At 42.1% G+C, this 21538-nt stretch overlaps 1 long non-coding RNA gene across 2 annotated transcripts; it reads right to left on the bottom strand.

The window, feature by feature from the left end:
* Window positions 1-2656: 2656 nt before the first annotated feature.
* Window positions 2657-13758, bottom strand: LOC132226239 (uncharacterized). Of its 2 annotated transcripts, XR_009451023.1 has the most exons (6): window positions 13649-13758; window positions 12493-12573; window positions 11251-11404; window positions 10214-10397; window positions 9794-9941; window positions 2657-3021 (listed from the first exon to the last, which is right to left on the bottom strand). It is a non-coding gene; the product is annotated as an uncharacterized LOC132226239 (long non-coding RNA). The 2 variants fall into 2 exon arrangements; XR_009451022.1 differs by lacking the exon at window positions 2657-3021 and having other exon boundaries at window positions 9118-9941.
* Window positions 13759-21538: the final 7780 nt, after the last annotated feature.

The following is a 21538-nucleotide window of genomic DNA, read 5'->3' as shown; positions in this document are numbered from 1 at the left end:
TCCTTGGGAAAATGTGTCACTTACATACTTTTTTATATTTATTGTTTTAAAATCAAAAACTGAAATATTTTCTATTCAGAAAATATATTTGGATCTAAATATCTTCTACAATTTTTAACCCCAAAATTTCAATTTAAATATTTTAAAAATGATTGGGATATTTGTCTGTTTTAAATAAGTTAGGTTACTGGAGTTCTACATATAACTGGATCACCTGGGGTAATTTTCTGATTGGAAAATTAAGAATTATAGGCAGAGGGGAGGACATGAGAAATTTTAAAGAACATATTCAATTTACTTTAGAAGCCAAAACTCTCTTATCATGTGACTTCTTTTGTGTTTGTTAAACTATATTATCACATAAGCATTGCTGCTATTGGGACAAACAGCGACAGTTGATTTAGGTCATTTGAATGTTCATTGTCTTTATTTTTTTAAAAATATATTTTATTGATACTTTACAGAGAGGAAGGGAGAGGGATAGAGAGTCAGAAACATCGATGAGAGAGAAACATCGACCAGCTGCCTCCTGCACACCTGCTACTGGGGATGTGCCCGCAACCAAGGTACATGCCCTTGACTGCAATTGAACCTGGGACCCTTCAATCCGCAGGCCGACGCTCTATCCATTGAGCCAAACTGGTTTGGCCCACTGTCTGTTTTAATTTGTCTGTTTGTGTTGACTCTGTCATATGCTCAAACTTCAGTGGAAGTCATGAGAACCTATTATTTTTGCCTGCTCCCTCCTTTACTTTGGAAATATTCTTTTTTACTCAGAGGGCCCTTCACTTTGATGTAAGGGATTGTTTCCGTTGCCAACTGTTTTCTTCCTTGCCAAGTGAGACGGTTGTTGTGAACTCTTCAGTGATGCCTTCCCCAGGATATTTGCAGATGTGGTTGGGAAAAGTCATTTCAACCCCAACCTTTGCATCTCAGCTGCTGAGGTGCCGGGGGTGCCATGGCGATCATGGGGAAGCAGGCCAGCTGGCACCCTGCCCCCTGGGGGATCCGGGGATGCCGGCTAGCCTGCGTCCAGGCTCTCTCTCCCTCTGATGGCCATGGCGATCACGGGGAATCAGGCCAGCCGGGCGCTCTCTCTCATCCACACTGCGATCTCAGGCCACAGGCAGCAAGCACCCCCGGCTTGGGGTTGTTGCCTCGCCTGCCGCCAGGCTTTCCAATGGTGATCACCTGCTGGGGGCTGGGAAAAAGGCTGCCGGCAGGGCCGCCATTGCCCGGCCCTCAGCTCTTGCCTGCCGCCTGGGTTTCCGATCCCTTTCGCCTCCCATGATTGCGCCTATGTATGCAAATTAACCGCCATCTTTGTTGGCAGTGAACCACAATCTTGGTTGGCAGTTAATTTGCATATCGCCCTGATTAGCCAATGGGAAGCAGGTCAGACTTACGGTTAATTACCATGTTTGTCTATTATTAGATAGGACTAGAGGTCTGTTGCACGAAGAGATTCGTGCAATAGGCCTTCCTTTCCCCTGGCTGCTGGCACTGGTTTGACTCCGGCACCCAGGATCCAGGCCTTCGGTCTGGCCGGGCTCCAGGCGGAGCCGGCCCCGGAATCGTCAGGCCTCGCTGCTCCGCTGGCCCCGTAGCCATGAGGCCTCGCTGGTCCCCCGGCCCCGGAGAAGTCAGGCCTCTCGGCTCTGCTGGCCCCAGAGCCGTGAGGCCTCGCTGCCCCGCCGGCCCCGGAAACATCAGGCCTCGCTGCTTCACTGGCCTCTGGGGACAAGAGGCCTTGCTGCTCTGCCAGCCGCTGGGGCTGTGAGGCCTCGCTGATCTGCCAGCCCCGGGACATCAGGATTGCTCCACTGCTTGGAGACTACGTATGCAAATTAACCACCATCTTTGTTTACTTAGTTTGCACTCTCCTGATTGGCTGGTTAGCATAGCGAAGGTACGGTCAATTTACATGTTTGTCTATTATTAGGTAAGACTAGAGTCCCAGTGCACAAAAATTTGTGCACCTGGGGGAGAGGGGGTGGTCCCTCAGCTTGGCCTGTGCCCACTTGCAGTCTGGGACCCCTTGGGGGATGACCACCTGCTGGCTTAGGCCCACTCCCCTGGGGGTTGGGCCTAAGCTGGCAGTCAGACATCACTCTGGCAGCCCAGGAGACCTCGGGGGATGTCCCCTTGCCAGCAGGGAGCAGACCTAAGCTGCAGTCGGATATCCTTAGCGCTGGTGAGGAGGCGAGAGGGGTTCCCACCACCAACACTTTACGGGCAGCAATCAGCCTGACTTGTGGCTGAGCAGAGCTCCCCCTGTGGGAGCACAATGAAAACCAGGGGACAGCTCCTGCATTGAGCGTCTGCCCCCTGGTAGTCAGTGTGTGTCACAGTGACCAGTCATTCCCAGTCATTCTGCTGTTAGGATCAATTTGCATGTTACCCTTTTCTTATATAGGATAGAGGCCTCGTGCATGGGTGAGGGACGGATGGTTTGCCCTGAAGGGTGTCCCAGATCAGGGTGGGGGTCCTGCTGGGATGCCTGGACAGCCTAGGTGAGGGGCTGAGGGCCATTTCAGGCTGGCCACCGTCCCTTCAGGGTGGTGGGGGGGGTCCTGCTGGGATGCATGGCCAGTCTTGTTGAGGGGCTTATGGCTGTTTGCAGGCCACGGCCCCCAGCCACCCAAGCTCCCAGTAGAGCTCCCAGTAGCTGGAAGCAGGTATCTAGGATTTATTTATCTTCTTTAATTGAAACTTTGTTGCCGTGAGCAGAGGCCACAACTGACCAGGGCAGGCGGGAAGCTTGGCTTCCTCCATTGCCGGGGCAACCAAGTCTCCTGCTTGCTCCAGCTCCGTGGCTACCAGCCGCCATCTTGGTTGGGTTAATTTGCATGTAATCGCTCTGATTGGCTGATGGGCATTGCTTGCGGTATAGCAGAGGTTCAGTCAATTTGCATGTTTCTCCTTTATTAGATTAGAATAGTGACCCAGTGCATGAAATTCGTGCACACTGAAAAGGAATTAATTAGAGGAAATATTTTAATATTGTTATTTGCCCTTTCTCTATAGTAAAACTGTGAGAGATAAAAGGAAATGAGTACATTCTATATGAAAATACATAATTTTATTAATAAATAATAACAACAAAGTCATGATATAAAAACAATATTGATGCAAATAGTGATTGATAAAGTGATTAAACTTATTCTAATATCTCCCTGTATACCACATTAAGAGTGAAAACACTTTCAGAGTGCTTGACTAATTTCCCCTGGGATAAAGTATTTACAACTTTAACATCCCACGCTCTTCGAACTACAGAGTAAACAACATATAACTGCCCAAGTGCGAAAATGGGTTCAGGTAGGAATATTCCTAGTTTGTCTAGAGTAGCGGTGGGCAAACTACGGCCTGAGGGCCGGATCTGGCCCATTTGAAATGAATAAAACTAAAAAAAAAAAAAAAGGCCATACCCTTTTATGTTATGATGTTTACTTTGAATTTATATTAGTTCACACGAACACTCCATCCATGCTTTTGTTCCGGCACTCCGGTCCAGTTTAAGAACCCATTGTGGCCCTCGAGTCAAAAAGTTTGCTCACCCCTGGACTAGAGTTTGTCCTTGTGATTTATTAATAGTCATTGCAAATGCTGGCATCATGGGAAACTGTCATTGAATTAATTTAAATGGTAGGCCAGTGTCAGATGGGGACAAATCAATTCTTGGAATCAGAACAACCTCTCCCTCTGCAGATCCTGTTAATACTTCAGCTTCAATAATGTTAGGTCGTAATCTTTTGATAATAAATCTGGTACCATTACAAAGACCCCATTTACTATTACGATTTCTCAATAGCATGATGATTGCATGTACTTTCTATTTTAATTTAAGACACGGCATTCCTGAAGGAGTAATACTATTAAGAAATTCAATGCGAAAATTTTCCTTTTCAGTATCATCTGTTCAGTTAACAGAATCATCACTCAAATATGTGTGAAATTCTCCATCAAGTATATCCAAAATTTCTTCATTTAAGTTTTGAACATGCTCATTTTTTTGGACAAAGAATTGCATGTTTAGATATATTTTTAATAGTATCTATAGATATACTATTTCCAAAGGTGGCTTCAATAATAGATCCGTTACAAATCATTTCATGGGGGATTTCAATAATATCCATTCCTAAATGAAAACTGCTATCAAGTTTGCCACCTCCAAGTTTTACTAACCATTCACTATAAGCAGAATCCTCTGACCTCATATTTGTTTTAAGAGACAACTTTCTAAAACACCCCAATCATCACAGTACTTGAGTGTACTATGGCCGATCGCATAGCATGTGGTACAGTACTGAGGCATTGTTGAAAATCCCCTTTGAGAAGGAGAATTTCCCAACCAAATGCAACATTCAAATTCATAATTCCTCTTAGTAATCTGTCTATGGTGAGTATAGCATGACTAGATGCCATGGTGCATTCATCAATAAGAAGAAGTTGGGCCTTTTTAATGGTTTTAGCAGCTTCATTCTTTATATCAAGTCTAGAAATTGAAGTTTCATTTCATGGAATGGGTAATTTATATGTGGAATGAAAGGTTCTTCCACCAAGAAGTAAATTTGCAGAAATTCCTGTAGATGCTGTGGGCAAAACCGTACCACCAAAACCTCTAATAGAATGTGTTAAAACTTTTTACAGATATGTTTTTCCACTACCACCTGGACCATCCAAGAAAAAGCATTTGGGGTGTACAGTGTGCTCTTTGATGGCTGAAGTTATAGTCTGAAAGGCTGCCAACTGTTCATCATTCAGAAAATTTATCAAAACCTCTGCCTGTTGTTGCTCATACAATTCATCACATGTATTTGCATTCATTAATAAAAGATAGTCCGGAAGTTTGAAATGTGAACATTTCATTCCATGCAATGTGAATACCTCCTGAATTTCGTTAAGGGCATGCATTTCACAGTTCACACAGGCACCTTCTCTTCAATGTACTTTCCAACAGAAATCTTCAATAAAATGAGATTTATTCTCAACTTATAATTTCTCTGAGCTGAAGGACATCCAAACACACATATGCATGCAAAAAGTTGCCGTAGTTGTTTGGGCATATTAAGGATGATTGCATCGTCAGTCGTATCTTTCCAGATACTGTTGTCAAGTAGTAATCCTTGGTGTTTAGCAGCTTCATGAAATGTATCATAAGTTAAACCTCCTACAGTTCGCAGATCCTCAAAACTTATCGCAACTTTTACATGCAGGAGCAAAAGTCTAAGGTAATATCGTTCTGGTTCTCTAAAGCTCACAGTGAACAGTCTACCTGATACTTTATTCCCACCCTTTCGGTGTTTTGTCCACAAAGAACTATTAAACACATAATGCTGTGGAATCTCCCAAAATAATAATTATGTGCTTCAGAGTCTTCTCTATTCAATAAGAACCAAGCCATCAAAGTCGACTTATGCCTTTTAGCCCTATCCAAAACTTCAGCAAAATCATCGGCATGAAAATACAAATTCTGATCATTTGGCAAATGAATAGCTAATCTTGTGATTGCATGAGATTGGACATGCATTTGCATTCCAAAAAGTCTACAAACAGCCTCAGGAGTGCTCACGTAACTGGAATCAATGAAATCCTGTACTTCGTCATGATTGATAATATTTTTTTTCAGAAATTTGAATATTTGCACAAGCATGCCCTTTATAGATGTATTTAAATAGATATTTGAGACTTCTCATTGATGCACACACTTCAACATTTATATGACAGTTATATTAGAGGCACAAATACGGGTTATAAGGGACAATCCAAGTATTATCGACAATTTTATTTCCAATAGAAATGGTACTACCAGATCTTGGTTTGTATTTGGGATATCCATCAATATATCCAATGGTCGCATTTTGAAATTCTTTTGGATATCCCTTTGAACATTTTCCATTTTCCATACATGAACTATTTGGATTTTGTATTCCACATGGTCCATGTACCATATTTGATTTTACAATTTGAAAAAGTCAAGGACACTGTCCTCATCTGGAATTTCTGCCTTAACTATACGGTCAATGTCATCTTCTGAATGTAATTTGGACTCACTATCTAATATCAATAATAGGTGAGCGTGAGGCAGTCCGCATTTCTGAAATTCAATGACATGAATCTTAGCTATTACTTTGCCAAATAAATGGAATTTACATGTATCATTTAAAAGAGTGCTCAGCTTAATATGAAAAACTCTGGCTACCAGGTCAGGTCCCTTTTCAACTTTTTGCCAGCGTTGTAAATTGTTTATGATATCTGCCCGTTTGGGGTTGCATGCCATGGTTATAAATAAATTGGGCTTGCCATACTTCGTTACAATTGCCATAGCATCCTGATATCGCTGCTGCATATTTCTGGGACTACACTGAAGAGATGATGGAAGTATTATCATTTTACCAATCGGCACATTGTCATTTTCAGATCTAGATTTGAGTAATCCACCAAACCACTATATTTTTCAGCTCTCAACTTAGATTGGTTTGCTTTGATGAAATTTATCTGACTGGCCTCCATTTTTTAATACAAATCCACAATAAACTGTTAATTTTCCTGCATTTAAAATAGGATTGAACGTGTCCCTCACAGAGAGATGAAATCATAATACTGCATTTGTCTGACCCGTGTCCTTACATTTCGCCTAGTATTATTGTCGATTACACTGTTGTCTCTAAGTCTTAATGCAATATCTGTTCCCCAGCCTTTTTCACCATGAAGAAAAAGAATAGAATATGTCATTGCATCTAATGTAGGAAACAGGATACTGATTTGTTTCATTTTAGTGGCATTTGGATTATTGGGATCTGGTTTACAATGAATGAGCAAGTCCCTTTCAAAAGGAGGTTCTCCATCTTTGTTTCTGAATAAGACAGCAACCTTGGTTACACGAGGAGAATTCTATCTACCTGGGTCACTGTTACGATCATATTTAATTGCCATTGTTACTGCTGTGGGAGCAATACCTTTTGCTGCTGCTTCAGATTGGGCTTCCTATTCTACCTCAGGTAGCATCTTGTACGATTTTGTTAATTCATTTATTACATGCATGAGGTTGTTGATGTTGATCATGAGTCTTTCTAAGCAGCCCTGATTTTCTGGCATTGCTAATCTTTTACTTGTAGCTTCGGCTGTATCCAAAATATAGAGTTGAGCAAACTTCCGAGAAACACCATCCAAAGGATGTAAAGTTCCAGTACGGTGATAAACTTGTCCAGGTATTCTAAAATAGTATGGCCCATACCCTGATAGCGATGCAATATTTGCACCCATGGAAGCAAATGCAAAAGAACTATTTATGGATCGAATATTTCTCATGAAATTTTTACGGTCAGAATCCTCGTTTGTCATTCATCTTTTTAAATATGCCGGGTAATCTGGAAAATGTATATCATTTGGACAGACTTTCCCTTTGCTACAACATCGAGTAAATTTCCCATTGGATGGTTTTTCAACAGAGAAATTTAGGGATAGGCAAAATTCACATTGAACAGTCATTCCACCACACCTGTGTTCGAGAATTGTATCCTCATGTACAATATTTTTGCTGAGAAGGGAGTTCCTACCAGTACTGGTAGTACTTGTTGATGACTGTTCTCTAGACTGTCATCGCTCCCGCCTTCTTTCAACCTCAAAGGCACGTGAGTCTTTAGACATTTTCTGTCGATGACATCGGTGTTTTTCAGCTTCACAGTGAGGTTTTTCCAGTAGCTGGTCTTCAGATATATTCTGTAGCAGGCGCCGCCTTCTTTCAAGATCAAATGCACGTTGCTCTTCAGACATTTTCTATCGATAACGCAGGCATCCTTCGGCTGCAGAACTACCTTGTATCAACAGTTCTTCTTTGGACATAGTCCCACCTCTCTACTGTCATGGTCTGAGACGCAGGTGAATGAGAGTCCTGGCTGTCAGGCAGCTGACAGCTGTGTGACCAACGGCTGATTCTGGCTAATTCTGTGAGGGTGGGACTTCCTCCTCCCTGCTGTCAGTTTCCACAGCTGTGATGAGGAAGCTGGATGACAGAGGGAACCACGCCCCCCAAGACACCAGTGTACTTGCTCTACTGGACCCTGTGGGTGGAGTCTCGCCCATCCCCGATCTGGGGCCCGGGACCCACAGGTGGTGTCTGGCGCTACCCGCCCTGACTCCCCGGGTGGTGTCGGGTGCTGCCCACCCAAGCTACCCTTTCCCCAGTTTGGGACCCGGACCACGTGGGTGGCTTCTGGAGCTTCCCACCCACCTCCCCAGGTCCCAATCTGGGGCCCGGACCACAGGGGTGGTGTCTGGCCCCGCCTCCCCTGCATCCTCAATCAGGGGCCCAGACTCCACAGGCGGCATCTGGAGCTGCCCGTCCATCTCCCCCGTCCACAATCTGGGGCCCGAACCCCAAGGGTGGCTTCTGGCGCTGACTGACCCGCCTCCTCGGGTCCCCGATCTGAGGCATGGACGACACGGGCGGTGTCTTTCGCTGCCCGGCCTGTCTCTCTGGGTCCCGTTCTGGGGCCAAGACCGACTGGCAGCGTCTGACGCTTCCCGCCACACCTGGGTATGCTATCTTTGTTGGGTTAATTTGCATAGTCACTATGTTTGGCTGGTGGGTGTAGCAAAGGTATGGTCAATTAGCATCTTTCCCTTTATTAGTGTAGATAGATGACTTAGTATTTGCACATAACCTATGCACATCCTCCCATATACTTTAAATCATAAGATTACTTATGATAATATAATGTGCATGTTATATAAATAATTACTATACTATATTGTTTAGGGAATAATAATAAGAAAAAGTCTCTACATGTTCAGCAACTGTCATAGGTCTAACTACATAGTACATGTCAGCAACAAGGTAGCTTTTCCCCCCCAATATTTTTGATCTGGAGTTGATTGAACCCATGGGTGCAGGACCCACAGACAAGGGCCAACTGTAGTTTTGGACAATGTGAAAATCTGCATCATATTGAGAGACTACTGGATGATGTGTGTGGAATTAGCGTAAGCATATTAAAAACTAAACAAGCTTTTAAAAGGCAATTACTAACTCTAGAACAATAACATTATTCCATGAAAAAACAATCATAGTATAATGACTTAGCAGAGACTAAAAACAGCTAATTACATCAGGAGTGGCAGAGAAAAGGGATGGTAAGAAAGCTATATCTTATCCATCACAAGAGGAAGGTACCAATCACTAAAATCCACAAATCAGGAAACAAGAGCACATAGGTTATAATTTCAAAATGTGCTATGAGAAAAGTACATTTCTTAAGAAACAGACAAAAGAATTAAAAGCACCAGCCCATGGCGCCAAATTTGATAAATTTGACTTTTTTTAAAAAAATGTTTTCATTTATTTCAGAGAGAGGAATGGAGAGGGAGAGAGAGAAACATTGATGAGAAAGAAACATTGATCAGCTATCTTCTGCATGCCCCTACTGGGGTTCAACCCACAAACCAGGCATGTGCCCTGACCAGGAATCAAACCAGTAACTTCCTGGTACATGGGAAAATGCTCAACCAACTGAGCCCAACCTGGCAGGGCAATAAATTTCTATGTTGCTCCCTGAAGGAGAACCACTGCCATTCAAATTCTCCTTAGCCTGTAACCTAATTTTCCTTAGAACCCGGGTTGTGTTTAACAATTTAATAGAGGGAAGTGAGCATTACTCAGAAAGGTAAACTGAGAAAACTACTTTGCCCAACTCCAAACCATGAAAATCTCTGCAGAGGCAAATAAACCATTGACTAGTTGTAATCAGGGTCTCCCAAGAGCCCTCTTGGGGCAACTGTTCATACTTACAGTGCCAGTTGGACTCTCAAATATCCCAATCTTGCCATCTTCCAACACCTGGTACAGCACTGTCATGAAGTCTATCTGGATGGAATAGGGTGTGAAGGGAAAAGGGGAATGGGTGTCACCGATCTCCTGGTTTTTATCAGCCATGATCCTAAGGGGAGAAAAATATCTGGTAGTTCTCTGATGAACCAGGAAGAACGGGCTTGAAACTAGAACAGTTCTTAAGAGCAGTCTCAATACTGATTACGGATTTTCTCCTTAGGCTCTACATTATTTGGCAAGCAGAGATCATGTTCTCTATCATGTGCATATCCCCATGAAGCCACACCAAATCATGCAATCCACCCAGCGACATTTATCACAAAGGGCTCTAGAAGAATGCAGAATACGAAAGCCCTTATACGGAAACTCCCTGCATTTCACCTGAGGTACTTTTGCTGCCTGGATAGCCTTCTAATGCCTCTTCGAGAGGCTTGGAGATTTCCTCTCAAAGACCTGTGCCCTGGGATCAAAGATGTTGCCTGTATTCACTTCTGCAGCAGTCTTCCCTCACTTCTGCACAGGGCGGTATTTGCATGACAGATGCTGCTTTATCCTGATGGGAGACCTGTAAATAGAATCATGACACACAGGCAGAGAATTACAAGTACAATTACAGTTTTTCTGACATGGCACAGGTTAATGTACATAACTTTATTTTACAGATACCGTTAGTATGCTGCTTAGTTTATCCTACCTTCCATTTCCGTACAAACCAGAGCTGCCTCCAAAAAATGTTTTGGCCTCAAGAATCAGAGCCTTCTGTCTGGCTCCTGCCCTTTTAAAACAGATCACAAGTCAGCCTACAGATATCTAAGGCATCCAGCCTGATCTTATCAGCTCTGCACTTTCTGTCCCTCCCCAGGGAATGAGGAGTCCTCAGCGACAGCTCAGCTCCTCAGGAAGTCTCTCCCTTTAGTTGGCCCCCCTACAGTGCTCAAACACCCTCCCTCCAAATACGTGTGCATGCACACATGCAGGCCGCTCTACGGAAAGTCACTCTTTGATGTCATTACCCTGCATTTAATTTCTTCATAGTTCTTAGCACTCAACTCAATTCATTTAGTCCTCCCCACTACAGTATAAGATGCATAAGAGAAAGAACTTTGTCTGTCTTGTTCTTCCCTGCCCCTAGCACTCAGCATGCCAGGTGCTGTGACAAGTAGCAGGGATTCAATAAAAATTTGATGAATATACAGCAAGCTTGACATGGGGGCTGTAGGTGGAGGTTTCTGTTATAGAAACCTCTTCAGAGGTGTCAGTGGAGGATGTCCCATAACTTAAATATCTAGTGCAAGGCCAGTTCTTTAGTCGTTTCAAACTGTCTTCATATAACCTCACAACAACCATGTGGTCAGTATTATTACTAGCTCTATTTCACAGATGAAGAAACTGACAGAAAGATTAAGTGACTTGCCCACTTGGTGTAGCTCAGTGGTTGGGTATTGATCTATGACACTAGGAGTCACGATTCAAATCACGGTCAGGGCACATGTCTGGGTTGCAGGTTCCATCCACAGTAGGAGGTGTGCAGAAGGCAGCGATCAATGATTTTCTCTCCCTTTCCCTTCCTCTCTGAAATCAATAAAAAATTTGTTTTCAAAACAAAAAGTTAAGTAACATGTCGATAGTCACATAGCAATTGCCTGAATCCAAGATTTGAACGCACATCTGCCAGACCTTCAAGCTCCTAAGCTTTGTATGTCCTCATTCTTCTCTCACCAGGGTAAGGTGAAAATAGACTTGTTTACCAAACTTTAGAATAACAACAGGAAACAATACAGAAAAAAGTAATGATTGCCCTAGCTGGTTTGGCTCAGTGGATAGAGCGCCAGCATGTGGACCAAAGGGTCCCAGGTTTGATTCCAATCAAGGGCACATACCTCAGTTGCAGGCTCTTCCCCGGCCCAGGCCCTGGTTGGGGCATGTGCAGGAGGCAACCCATTGATATGTTTCTCTGACATCAATATTTCTCTATCTTTCCCTCTCTCTTCCACTTTTTCTAAAAATCAATGGAAAAATAACCTCGGGTGAGGATTAAAAGAAAAAAAAAAGCAATTATTATTTCACTCCCCGTGGATGGTAATTATGGATCTCATTATTCCAGAAACAGCACAAGCTAAGTCAGAAGTTAAACAAGGGTTTAGATAAATCCGCAAATAGTAGATACACTAGGTGTGCTTTAAGAATGCTTGGTGTAGCTTTTTCTGACCTCTTCAGATTGGCTGCCTGAAGGACAACCATGACCTTCCACACAAGTTCTCCCTAGAATTCCCCACCAGTGCTAAGGCACAAACCTCATGCTCATTAAATGAGGTAATAAGAGGTTATGTGAAAGTGTAAGTTTTGAAAGTGTCATTTTCTTCAGTCTTCAATTATCACTTGTTCTTTACTTGGGGATAAACTATCGCTACAGACTGAACTGGGTCCCACCCTCCCTCAAACTCATGTGTTAAAGCCCTAACCCCCAACATGAGACTCTATTTTATTTGGAGGAGGGCTTTTAGGAGGCAATTAACATAAAATGAAAAGGGTAATTAAGATTAAATTAAGGTATAATAGTGGGCCCTAATCCTATTAAGATTGGTGGCCTTCTAGGAGTAAGAGAGAGCTCTCTCCTTACCAGCCATGTGAGGACAAGTACTAGTAAGAAAGGGACCGACCTTCTGCAAGACAGGAAAAGGGTCCTGGACAGGGAACAGAATAGGCTGGGACCTTAATCTTCGACTTTCCAATGTCTAGAACTGTAAGGAACAAGAAAAAAAAAAGAAAAGAACTCTGGCTCTGGCCACTGTGCTAAGTGGTTAGAGCATCAGCTTGCAGATCCAAGGATCCTGGTCAAGGGTACCTGGGGTGCAAGTTCCCCAGCCCTGATAGGGGCGGGAGGCAACCAATCTGTTTCTCTCCCACGATGTTTCTCTCTCTCCCCCTCTCCTACTTCCTTTCCACTCTCTCTAGAAATCAATGGGGAAAATATCCTCGGGTGAGAATTAAAATAGAACAAAAACAAACAAACAAAATACTCTGTTGTTTAAGCCACTCAATGTATGGCATTTTGTTATGGCAGCCAGAGAAGACGGAAACAATTTAAAAGCACAATCCCCATTTTAAGTCCCTACAATGCTTTAACTTCACACACCTGGGAGACAACACAGCCCCAAAAGAAAACGTTTTCTGCACCTACAGTTAATCCAGGCACAGCACCAGCGGGGCTGCAATGCTCCCACAGCAGGGGACACGGCCCGGCCTCCCACCTCCAGCCTCAGAGCTCTCACATCCTGTAGAAAAACCTGCTACTTGGTGTTTTATCCACTTTTCATAGCACATCCTCCAACAATCTGGTCAATTCCATTCAACCGAACCCTCTTGACTGGACCCCACTCCACCTTGCTTTTCTGAAGGGCAGAGCCATTTACAGTATGGGCTCGAGGTGAGGCTTCTAAATTTGGGACCCCAGCTGTATTCTTGCCTAAGTTAATAGCCCTAACCCTCAGTTTCCCCGCGTGTAAAGGAGAGACAGATAAAACTGCATATCCATAAGATTGCAGTGACCACTAAATAAGTAACTTATAAAAAGCAGTTAGCACAGATGGGTTACTGAAGTCCCTGGTGCGTGTTAGTTATTATTACTCCAAAGCACCACTCCAGTTCAACTGAAGATCCCGCCCTCACTCACCTCCCATTCGCCCTTGCACAGGTTTCTCGCCTATCAATCACTTGTTAGCTCCGCCCCTCCATGTCGCCAAGGTTTTTCCCGCTCCCGACGCCCCCCCCCCCCCCCCCCCGCCCCTCCGCAAACAGCCACTGGTTAGCACTTACACCGGAGGACGTCCTTTCTCATGTAGGCTCTCCTCGTCCTAAGCTTTGTTACCACGCGACACCGTGACCACTCTCTTCTCGGGCAAGACAGCTTCGCTTCAGGCCAGGCGGCTGAGGTATGAGAAATAAGGTCGTGGAGCTTAAAAGCGCGGCTCCGCTCGATTCCCAGAGGAGCCTGCAGCGCTGCCACGCCCCGCGCCACTGCGCGTGCTCCCTTGGGGACTTGGGCGTGGTCTCTTTTTGCACCACTGAGGTTGCGCGGCTAACTCCAGCCAGGACTCTTTCCTGGAGGTAGGAAGGCTGCAGGTGATGGACCCTGGGCCAGCCTTTCTGACCACACACAGCCTTTGGGGTTCATGCCAACCTGCGACCTCCCTTGCAGTCCTGCCCGGTGCAGGATGCTTGATCCTCCGCCTATTGGCGCAGATGTTCTAATCTCCACAGATGATTGGCTGGAAGAAATGGGCTCATATTTACCAAACACTGCAGGCAAAAAGGCTAGCAGAAAATTGAGAAACCAGTATTCTGATCCTCGCTCTTGCCAGGCCTTAATATGTGAACGTGTTATTTTTACCTCTGAATGGACAGTACTCGCCTCAACTGGGTTGTACAGGAACTTGGACGTCTTTTTTTTCCAATTTCAATTGTCATGCAATATGATATTAGTTTCAGGAGTACAACAATACTGATTGGACATTGATGTGACTTACCTAGTGATCACACAATTAAATCTAGTACCCTTCTGACACCATACTTACCTATTAAAATGTTATTGACTTTGCTTTATGCTCTACTTTACTTCCTCTTGACTGCTTTTATAACTGGCAATTTTTTAAATATATATTTTTATAGATTTCAGAGAGGAAGGGAAGGGAGAGAGAGACAAAAACATCAATGATGGGCTTCATTGATTGGCTGTCTCCTGCACACCCACTACTGGGGATCACCTGCAACCCAAGCATGTGCCCTGACTGGGAATCGAACCTGGAACTCTGAGTCCAAAGGCGGATGCTCTATCCACTGAGCCAAACCACATAGGGCTATAACTGGCAATTTGTACTTAATTTCTTCACCTTTTCCCTGAACCCCCTTCCATCTGGCAACCAACGATTTGTTCTGTATGTGATTTTGTTTTGGTTTTGCTTGTTTGTTCGTTTTGTAAATTCCCCATATGAATGAAATCCTGTGTTGTTTGTCTTATTTCACTTAGAATAATACCCTCCCGGCCTATCCGTGTTGTTGCAAGTGGCAAGATTTCATTCCTTTTTATGATTGAGTAATATTCCATTATATATGTACCACATCTTCCTTATTCATTCTTTATCAATCTATGGATGGACACTTAGGCTGCTTCCATATCTTGTTTCTTGTAATATAATATTGGTGCAATGAACATAGGGCTGCATATATCTTTTCAAATTAGTGTTGTGGATTACTTTAGATAAATATCCAGAAGTGGTTTTTTTGGTCAGAAAGTAGTTCTATTTTAAATTTTTTTGAGGACCCTCAGTACTGTTTTCTACAGTGGCTGCACCAATTTACAATCTCACCAATAGTGCACAAGGATTCCCTTTTCTACATCATTGCCAACATTTGTTTGTTGATTTAATGATGATAGCCATTCTGACAGGGGTGAGGAGATATCTCACTGTGGATTTAATTTAATTTAATTTGCTTTCCCAGATGATTCACGATGTTTGTTGAGCATCTTTTCATATGTCTAATAGCCATATGTATGCCCTCCTTAGATAAGTGTCTAATCAGGTCCATTGCACATTTTTAAAGTGGGTTGTTTAGGGTTTTTTGGTGTTGATGTATCATTGGCAAATACGTTCTCCTGTTCAGTGGGTGGCCTTTTCTTTTTGTTGGTTGTTTCCTTTGCTGTCCAAAAACTTTTTGTTTGACAGTCCCATTTCCTTTTTTTTCTTGTTTCCCTTCCCCGACGAGATAACCCCCCCTCCTCGCCCCCCTGCCACACACACACACAAAATCATTAAGAGCAATGTCAAAGTGTTTACTGCCTATGTTTTCTTCTAGGTGGTTTATGGTTTCAGGTCTTACATTTAAGTCTTTAATCCACTTTAGTTCATTGTTGGATATGTTATAAGAAAGCAATCCAGCTTCATTCTTTTGCATGCATCTGTCCAGTTTTCCCAACACCATTTATCGAAGAGACTGTCTTCACCGCATTGAATATTCTTGACTCCACTGTGTTAGATTAACTGAGGTGTGGGTTTATTTCTGGGCTCTCTATTATGTTGCATTGATCTATGTGTCCTTTTATGCCATAGCATGCTGTTTTGATTACTGTAGCTTTGTAGTATAGTTTGATATCAGGTAACTTAATACCTCATCTTTGTTTTGCTTTCAGGATTGTTTTGGCTCCTCAGGATCTTTTGTGATTCCATTTAAATTTTAGGCATACTTGCTCTAATTTTGTGAAGAATAACATTGGTAATTTGATAGGGATTGCATTGAATCTGTAGAATGCTTTGGGTAGTATGGGCATTTTAATGATGGTAATTCTTCCTATTTATGAGTGTGCTATACCCTTCCATTTCTTTGTATCTTCTTCAGCGCATTTCTTCAATGTCTTACATAGTTTTCTGAGTGCAGGTCTTTTACGTCCTTGGTAAAATTTATTCCTAGGTATTTTATTTTTATTTTTTATACAATTGTAAATGGGATTCTCTTCTTAATTTCTCTTTCTGATAGTTTGTTATCTATCTATTTATAAAAGACTAATATGCAAAGTGTCCCTTCAGGAATTCAACCAGGAGTTCAATCACTCACTATGACATACACTGACCACCAGGGGGTGGCACAGAACATGGCAGGCAACCAGTGTCAGGGCACTGAGGGAGCAAGAGAAAGCAGGAGATAGGGACCCAAACAGTGACATCAAGCAGGCGGTGAGGGAAAGAAGAGGCAGGAAGGCAGGGAGACGAGGAACCTGATGGGCCCTGATCACTGGCCAGGCCTAGGGACCCTACCCATGCATGAATTTCATGCACTGGGCCTCTACTTGCTGTATAAAAATGCAACACATTCCTGCATTTCTTTTTTTGTTTTGCATCTTGCAACTTCACTGAATTCAGTTATTAGTTCTAATAGTTTTTTAGTATATTCCTTAGAGTTTTCTATATATAGTATTAAGCCACTTGCAAATAATGACAGTTTTACTTCTTCCTTTCTAATTTGGATGCCTTCTATTTCATTTTCTTGTGTGATTGCTGTGGCTAGGACTTCCAAGATTGTGTTTCATGAAAGTGGTGAAAGTGGACATCCTTCTGTTGTTCATGATCTTAAAGAAAAAGCTTTTAGCCCTAGTCAGTTTGGCTCAGTGGATAGAGTGTCGGCCTGAGGACTGAAGGGTCCTGGGTTCAATTCCGGCCAAGGCACATGCCTGAATTGCGGCCATGATCCCCAGTGTGGGGTGTGCAGGAGGCAGCTGATCAATGATTCTCATCATTGATGTTTCTATCTCTCTTTCCCTCTCCCTTCCACTCTGAAATCAATAAAAATATATTTTTTAATTTTTTCAGATATTTAAACATTTTACAAAGAAAATAAAAAGCTTTTATCTCTTCACCATTGAGTATGATGTTAGCTGTGTGTTTGTCATATCTGGCCTTTATTACATTGACATATGTTCCCAATATACCCATTTTGCTGGGATTTTTTTTTTAATCACAAATGGATGTTGGGTTTTCTCAAATGATTTTTTTGCATCTCTTTGATATGATCATGTGATTTTTATATTTCATTTTTGTTTATGTGGTATATCATATTAATTGATTTGCAGATATTAAAACAGCCTGATGGATTAAATCCCACTTGATCATGTTGTATGATGTTTTTAATGTATTGCTGAATTCTATTTGCTAATATTTTGTTGAGAATTTTTGTATCTATGTTCATCAGATGTTCATCAGAGATATTGGCCTATAATTTTCTTTTCTTTCTTTTTTTTTTTAGATCTTTTGTCTGGTTTTGGTATGAGAGTAATGGTGTCCTCATAAAATGAGTTTAGATGCCTTCCCTGTTCTTCAAGTTTTTTGGAATAAATTATGAAGGCTAGGTATTAATTCTTCTTTGAATATTTGGTAAAATTTGCCTGTGAAGCCATCTGGTCCAGGGCTTTTGTTTGTTGGAACTTTTTGGTTACTGATTTGATTTTGTAGTTCTCAGTCTTTTAAGATTTTCTTTTTCTTCCTGATTCAGCCTTGGAAGATTGTATATGTCTAGGAATTTATAATCTCTTCCAGGTTGTCCAATTTGTTAACATAAAATTGTTCATAGTATTTCCTTATAGTGCTTTGTTTTTCTGTGGTGTTGATTGTCACTTTGCATTAATTTCTGATTTTACTTATTTGGGCCCTCTATTTTTCTTGATGAGTCTGACAAAGGTTTATCAATTTTATTTATCTTTTCAAAGAACCAACTCTTGGTATTATTGATATTTTCTATTGTTTTTTTTTAGACTTTATTTCCACTCTGATCTTTATTATTTCCATTCTTCTACTTACTTTGGGCTTTGTTTCTTGTTTTTCTGGTTCCTTTAGGTGTCATGTTAGATTGTTTTATTGAGATTTTTCTTGTTTCTTGAGGTAGGCTTGTATTGCTGTAAGTTTCCCAGTTAGAACTGAGTTGGCTATGTCCAATAGAATTTAGGTTGTTTTGTTTTCATTTCCACTTGTCTCAAGGTCTCTTTTGATTTCTTCTTTGATGTCATTCTTAACCCATTCATTGTTTAGTATCATGTTATTTAGCCTCTACATGTTTGTGTTTTTCAGTTTTCTTCTTGTAATTGATTTCAGTTTCATACCATTGTAATTGGAGAAGATGGTTGATATGATTTCAGTCTTCTCAAATTGATTGAGACATGTTTTGTTGCCTAACATGTGATCTATTTTGGAAAATGTGCACTTGAACAGAATGTATATTCTGCTGCTTGGGGTAAAATGTCCTAAAAATATCAACCAACTCCAGCTGGTCTAATGTGTCATTTAAAGCCACTGTTTCCTGGTGCACGAATTCATGCACCGGGCCTCTAATAGTGTGATAATGTTGAGTAGGGTTCTGAAATAACCCATAAAAACCATATATGGTATAAGCTCACTAGATGGGGGTCTTGGTTGTTGGGGACTATCTGAAGTAGGAGGGAAGATGAAGTAGAAGAAGGAAAAGTTTTTTCTTTCCTATTTCTTGGAGTAAGATCTTTTAGATCATCGAGATCATTATATCTCTGCAAGAACTTTTTGGGTTGTGATTGAGGAATGTGACCAGCATATCATGAGCAGCTGAGATATGCTGATGTCATGCAGTTCCCAGAATAATTTTACGCAAAGAAGCATTCTCATTTGTCTTTTTCGACTTTTGGAATGTTGTTGATGGTTATGTGGGTGAATTACCTGTTTAGATTATATAAACCTAGAATCCAACTGTTTTGCATATAAACACAAAGTATTGGCACAACTTTAAACTATAGTGAATTCCAGGTCTGCAACAGGGGGAAAATTGTTTTGAACTTTCCCAAGTGTTTGTCACCATTTTAGAAAATGTAATTCTTGGCAATACCATTCCTGGAATTGAATCTGTTTGGGTTGAGAACCACTGACTTAGACTAAATTCTGAAACAGCTGAAGTTTGCTCTTGATACACTCTCTTTTCTCTCCTTTATGTCTCATTTTTACTTACTAAGGCCCCTGTTCACATGCACCCCATTGTGCTGATTCTACCTTCACCCATCTGCTACCATACCCTCTCTCCCAACCAGGTGGACATGCTCTGCTCATCTCACTTTCTCACCAAAATTCCCAATTCTTTAGATATAGGATTTTAGCGAAGTCAAAGGGGGAACAGTAGAGTACATATTTTGGAGCAGGAATGCTATTCTAAGTAGACCAACTCTAATTCAGAATAAGTCCTACAGGGTCAGCTCACCTCAACTACTCTTCCTTTCATAGCTTCTGAATCCACAGGTAACTCTGGAAATTCCTAGTTTGTTTTTGATTTTCCAAAATGATTTCTGTTGCAGTGGTAGTGGGCATGGGATAGGGTCTGGGCAGCTGTTTGTGGTATGTATGAGTCATTTGAAAGTTGGGGGATTCCAATATGTAGAAAATCCAGATTAGGGTGGGCTAAGTTCATTCAAGTTGGCTGCCTCTAATCATCTGGTCTAGTGCTTTCCCAGGCAGAGTGGAAAACATACATTTTCCTTTTCTAAGAGAAATGTTTCTTCCTTTCTTCCTTCCAGGCACAGGAAGATCGTACTGATTTGAGAGGTTATGAGACTGCATATGGTTTTGTGTCACTGGACTGTAGAGTTTGAGTACAGCTAGAAACAGAATTGGAGAGATAGGCTAGATAATAGAGGCCTATGTGCTATGTCAAGGGATCTGAATATAAGGCTCAGCTTGGTCTCTGTTGTCATTGACCTGGACCTGAGGCAACTGGAATTTCTTTAAACCTCTATACCTTTGTTAACTTTGTTGAAAAGTAGATGGTAAAGTGAGTTAAGTTCTTGAGCCAGGTGGCTTTTTTCTTTTCTTTTTTTTTTTTTTTTTTTTTAAGCCTACAGCACCCGGTATTCCCAGGCAGTCTCCCATCCAAGTACCAACCAGGCCCGACCCTGCTGGCTTGTTTTTTTAAAAATCTTTTTGTTCAATTACAGTTAACATACAATATTATGTTATATTCAGGAGTATACCCCAGTGATTAGACATCATATAACTTACTAAGTGATCATCCTGGTAAATCTCACACCCATTTGACACCATACATAGTTTATCAGAATAATATTGACTATATTCCCTATACTGTACTTTACATACCCATGACTATTCTGTAACTACCAATTTGTACTTCTAAATCCCTTCACCTTTTTCACTCATCCCACTAACCCCCTTCCCATCGGGCAACCATCAAAATGTTCTGTTTCAATGAGTCTGTTTCTGCCGGGGTCCAATCCCAGCAGGTCCAGGGGTTCCCCAAAGGTGTGGACGGAGTCGGCGAAGAAGGAATGACACGGAGACAGCGTTCAGTTGATCAGCAACCTAGCCAGGATCTCTAGCCCGGATCTCCAGAGAGGTTCTGCTTCGGATCTCCAGCGAGGTTCTGTAGCCATGTTCCCTCGCTAGGTTCTCCAGCCAGGTTCTGTCCAGGCTCTCCAGTCAGGTTCAGTGTCCAGGTTCCAGTCAGGTTCTCCTGCCAATCTCTGTAGTCAGGTTCAGTCCAGGATCCCTTGCCATGTTCTCCCGCTAGGCTCTGTCTCTAGGCTCCGAGGCCAGTCCCTCTCCAGGATCCTCCGGCATGGTCTCTCCAGCAAAGTTCTTCTGTCTCTAGGCTCCGTGTAGGTTCTGTCTTCTTGATTCTGTTCTAAGTTCTGAGTGTTTCTGTCTTGTTACAACTGTATTTATACCAGTTGATTCAATCCTATCAATCTCTATTACAAAGGTTAGGGCGTTTCTTATCTCCATTCCAGGGAGAAAAGATTATGTAGTTTAAGCATGATTGTTCGTAGTTAAAGGGATTAATTACCCGCCTGGCACTTAGTTGAGGGGTTTTATTCCCTCCCTAACTTCAGGGGAAAATCCCTACCTGGGGATTCAACCTTTCTCGGAGAGGTGACCTTGGTTAAAACACAGCGCCAAGAAGGTGAGCAAACATATTTAGAACCGTATGCCATATATGCCAGGTCCCTTGAAACAGCAAGGATGGACCGGCTCCCGGCATGTTTCTGTACTGCTTGTTCGTTTATGGTGATTTTTAGATTCATTTGTTTTAAAATATGTATTTATTGCCATTTTATTCATATTATTTTCTTCTTCTTAAAGAATACCCTTCAATATTTCATTTAATACTGGTTTGGTGGTGATGAATTCCTTT

The sequence above is a fragment of the Myotis daubentonii genome, chromosome 2, assembly GCF_963259705.1.
Source record: "Myotis daubentonii chromosome 2, mMyoDau2.1, whole genome shotgun sequence".
Classification (NCBI taxonomy): Eukaryota; Metazoa; Chordata; class Mammalia; order Chiroptera; family Vespertilionidae; genus Myotis; species Myotis daubentonii.
Note: the sequence above shows the minus strand (reverse complement) of the source record. Positions and strands in the feature narration are given on the sequence as shown.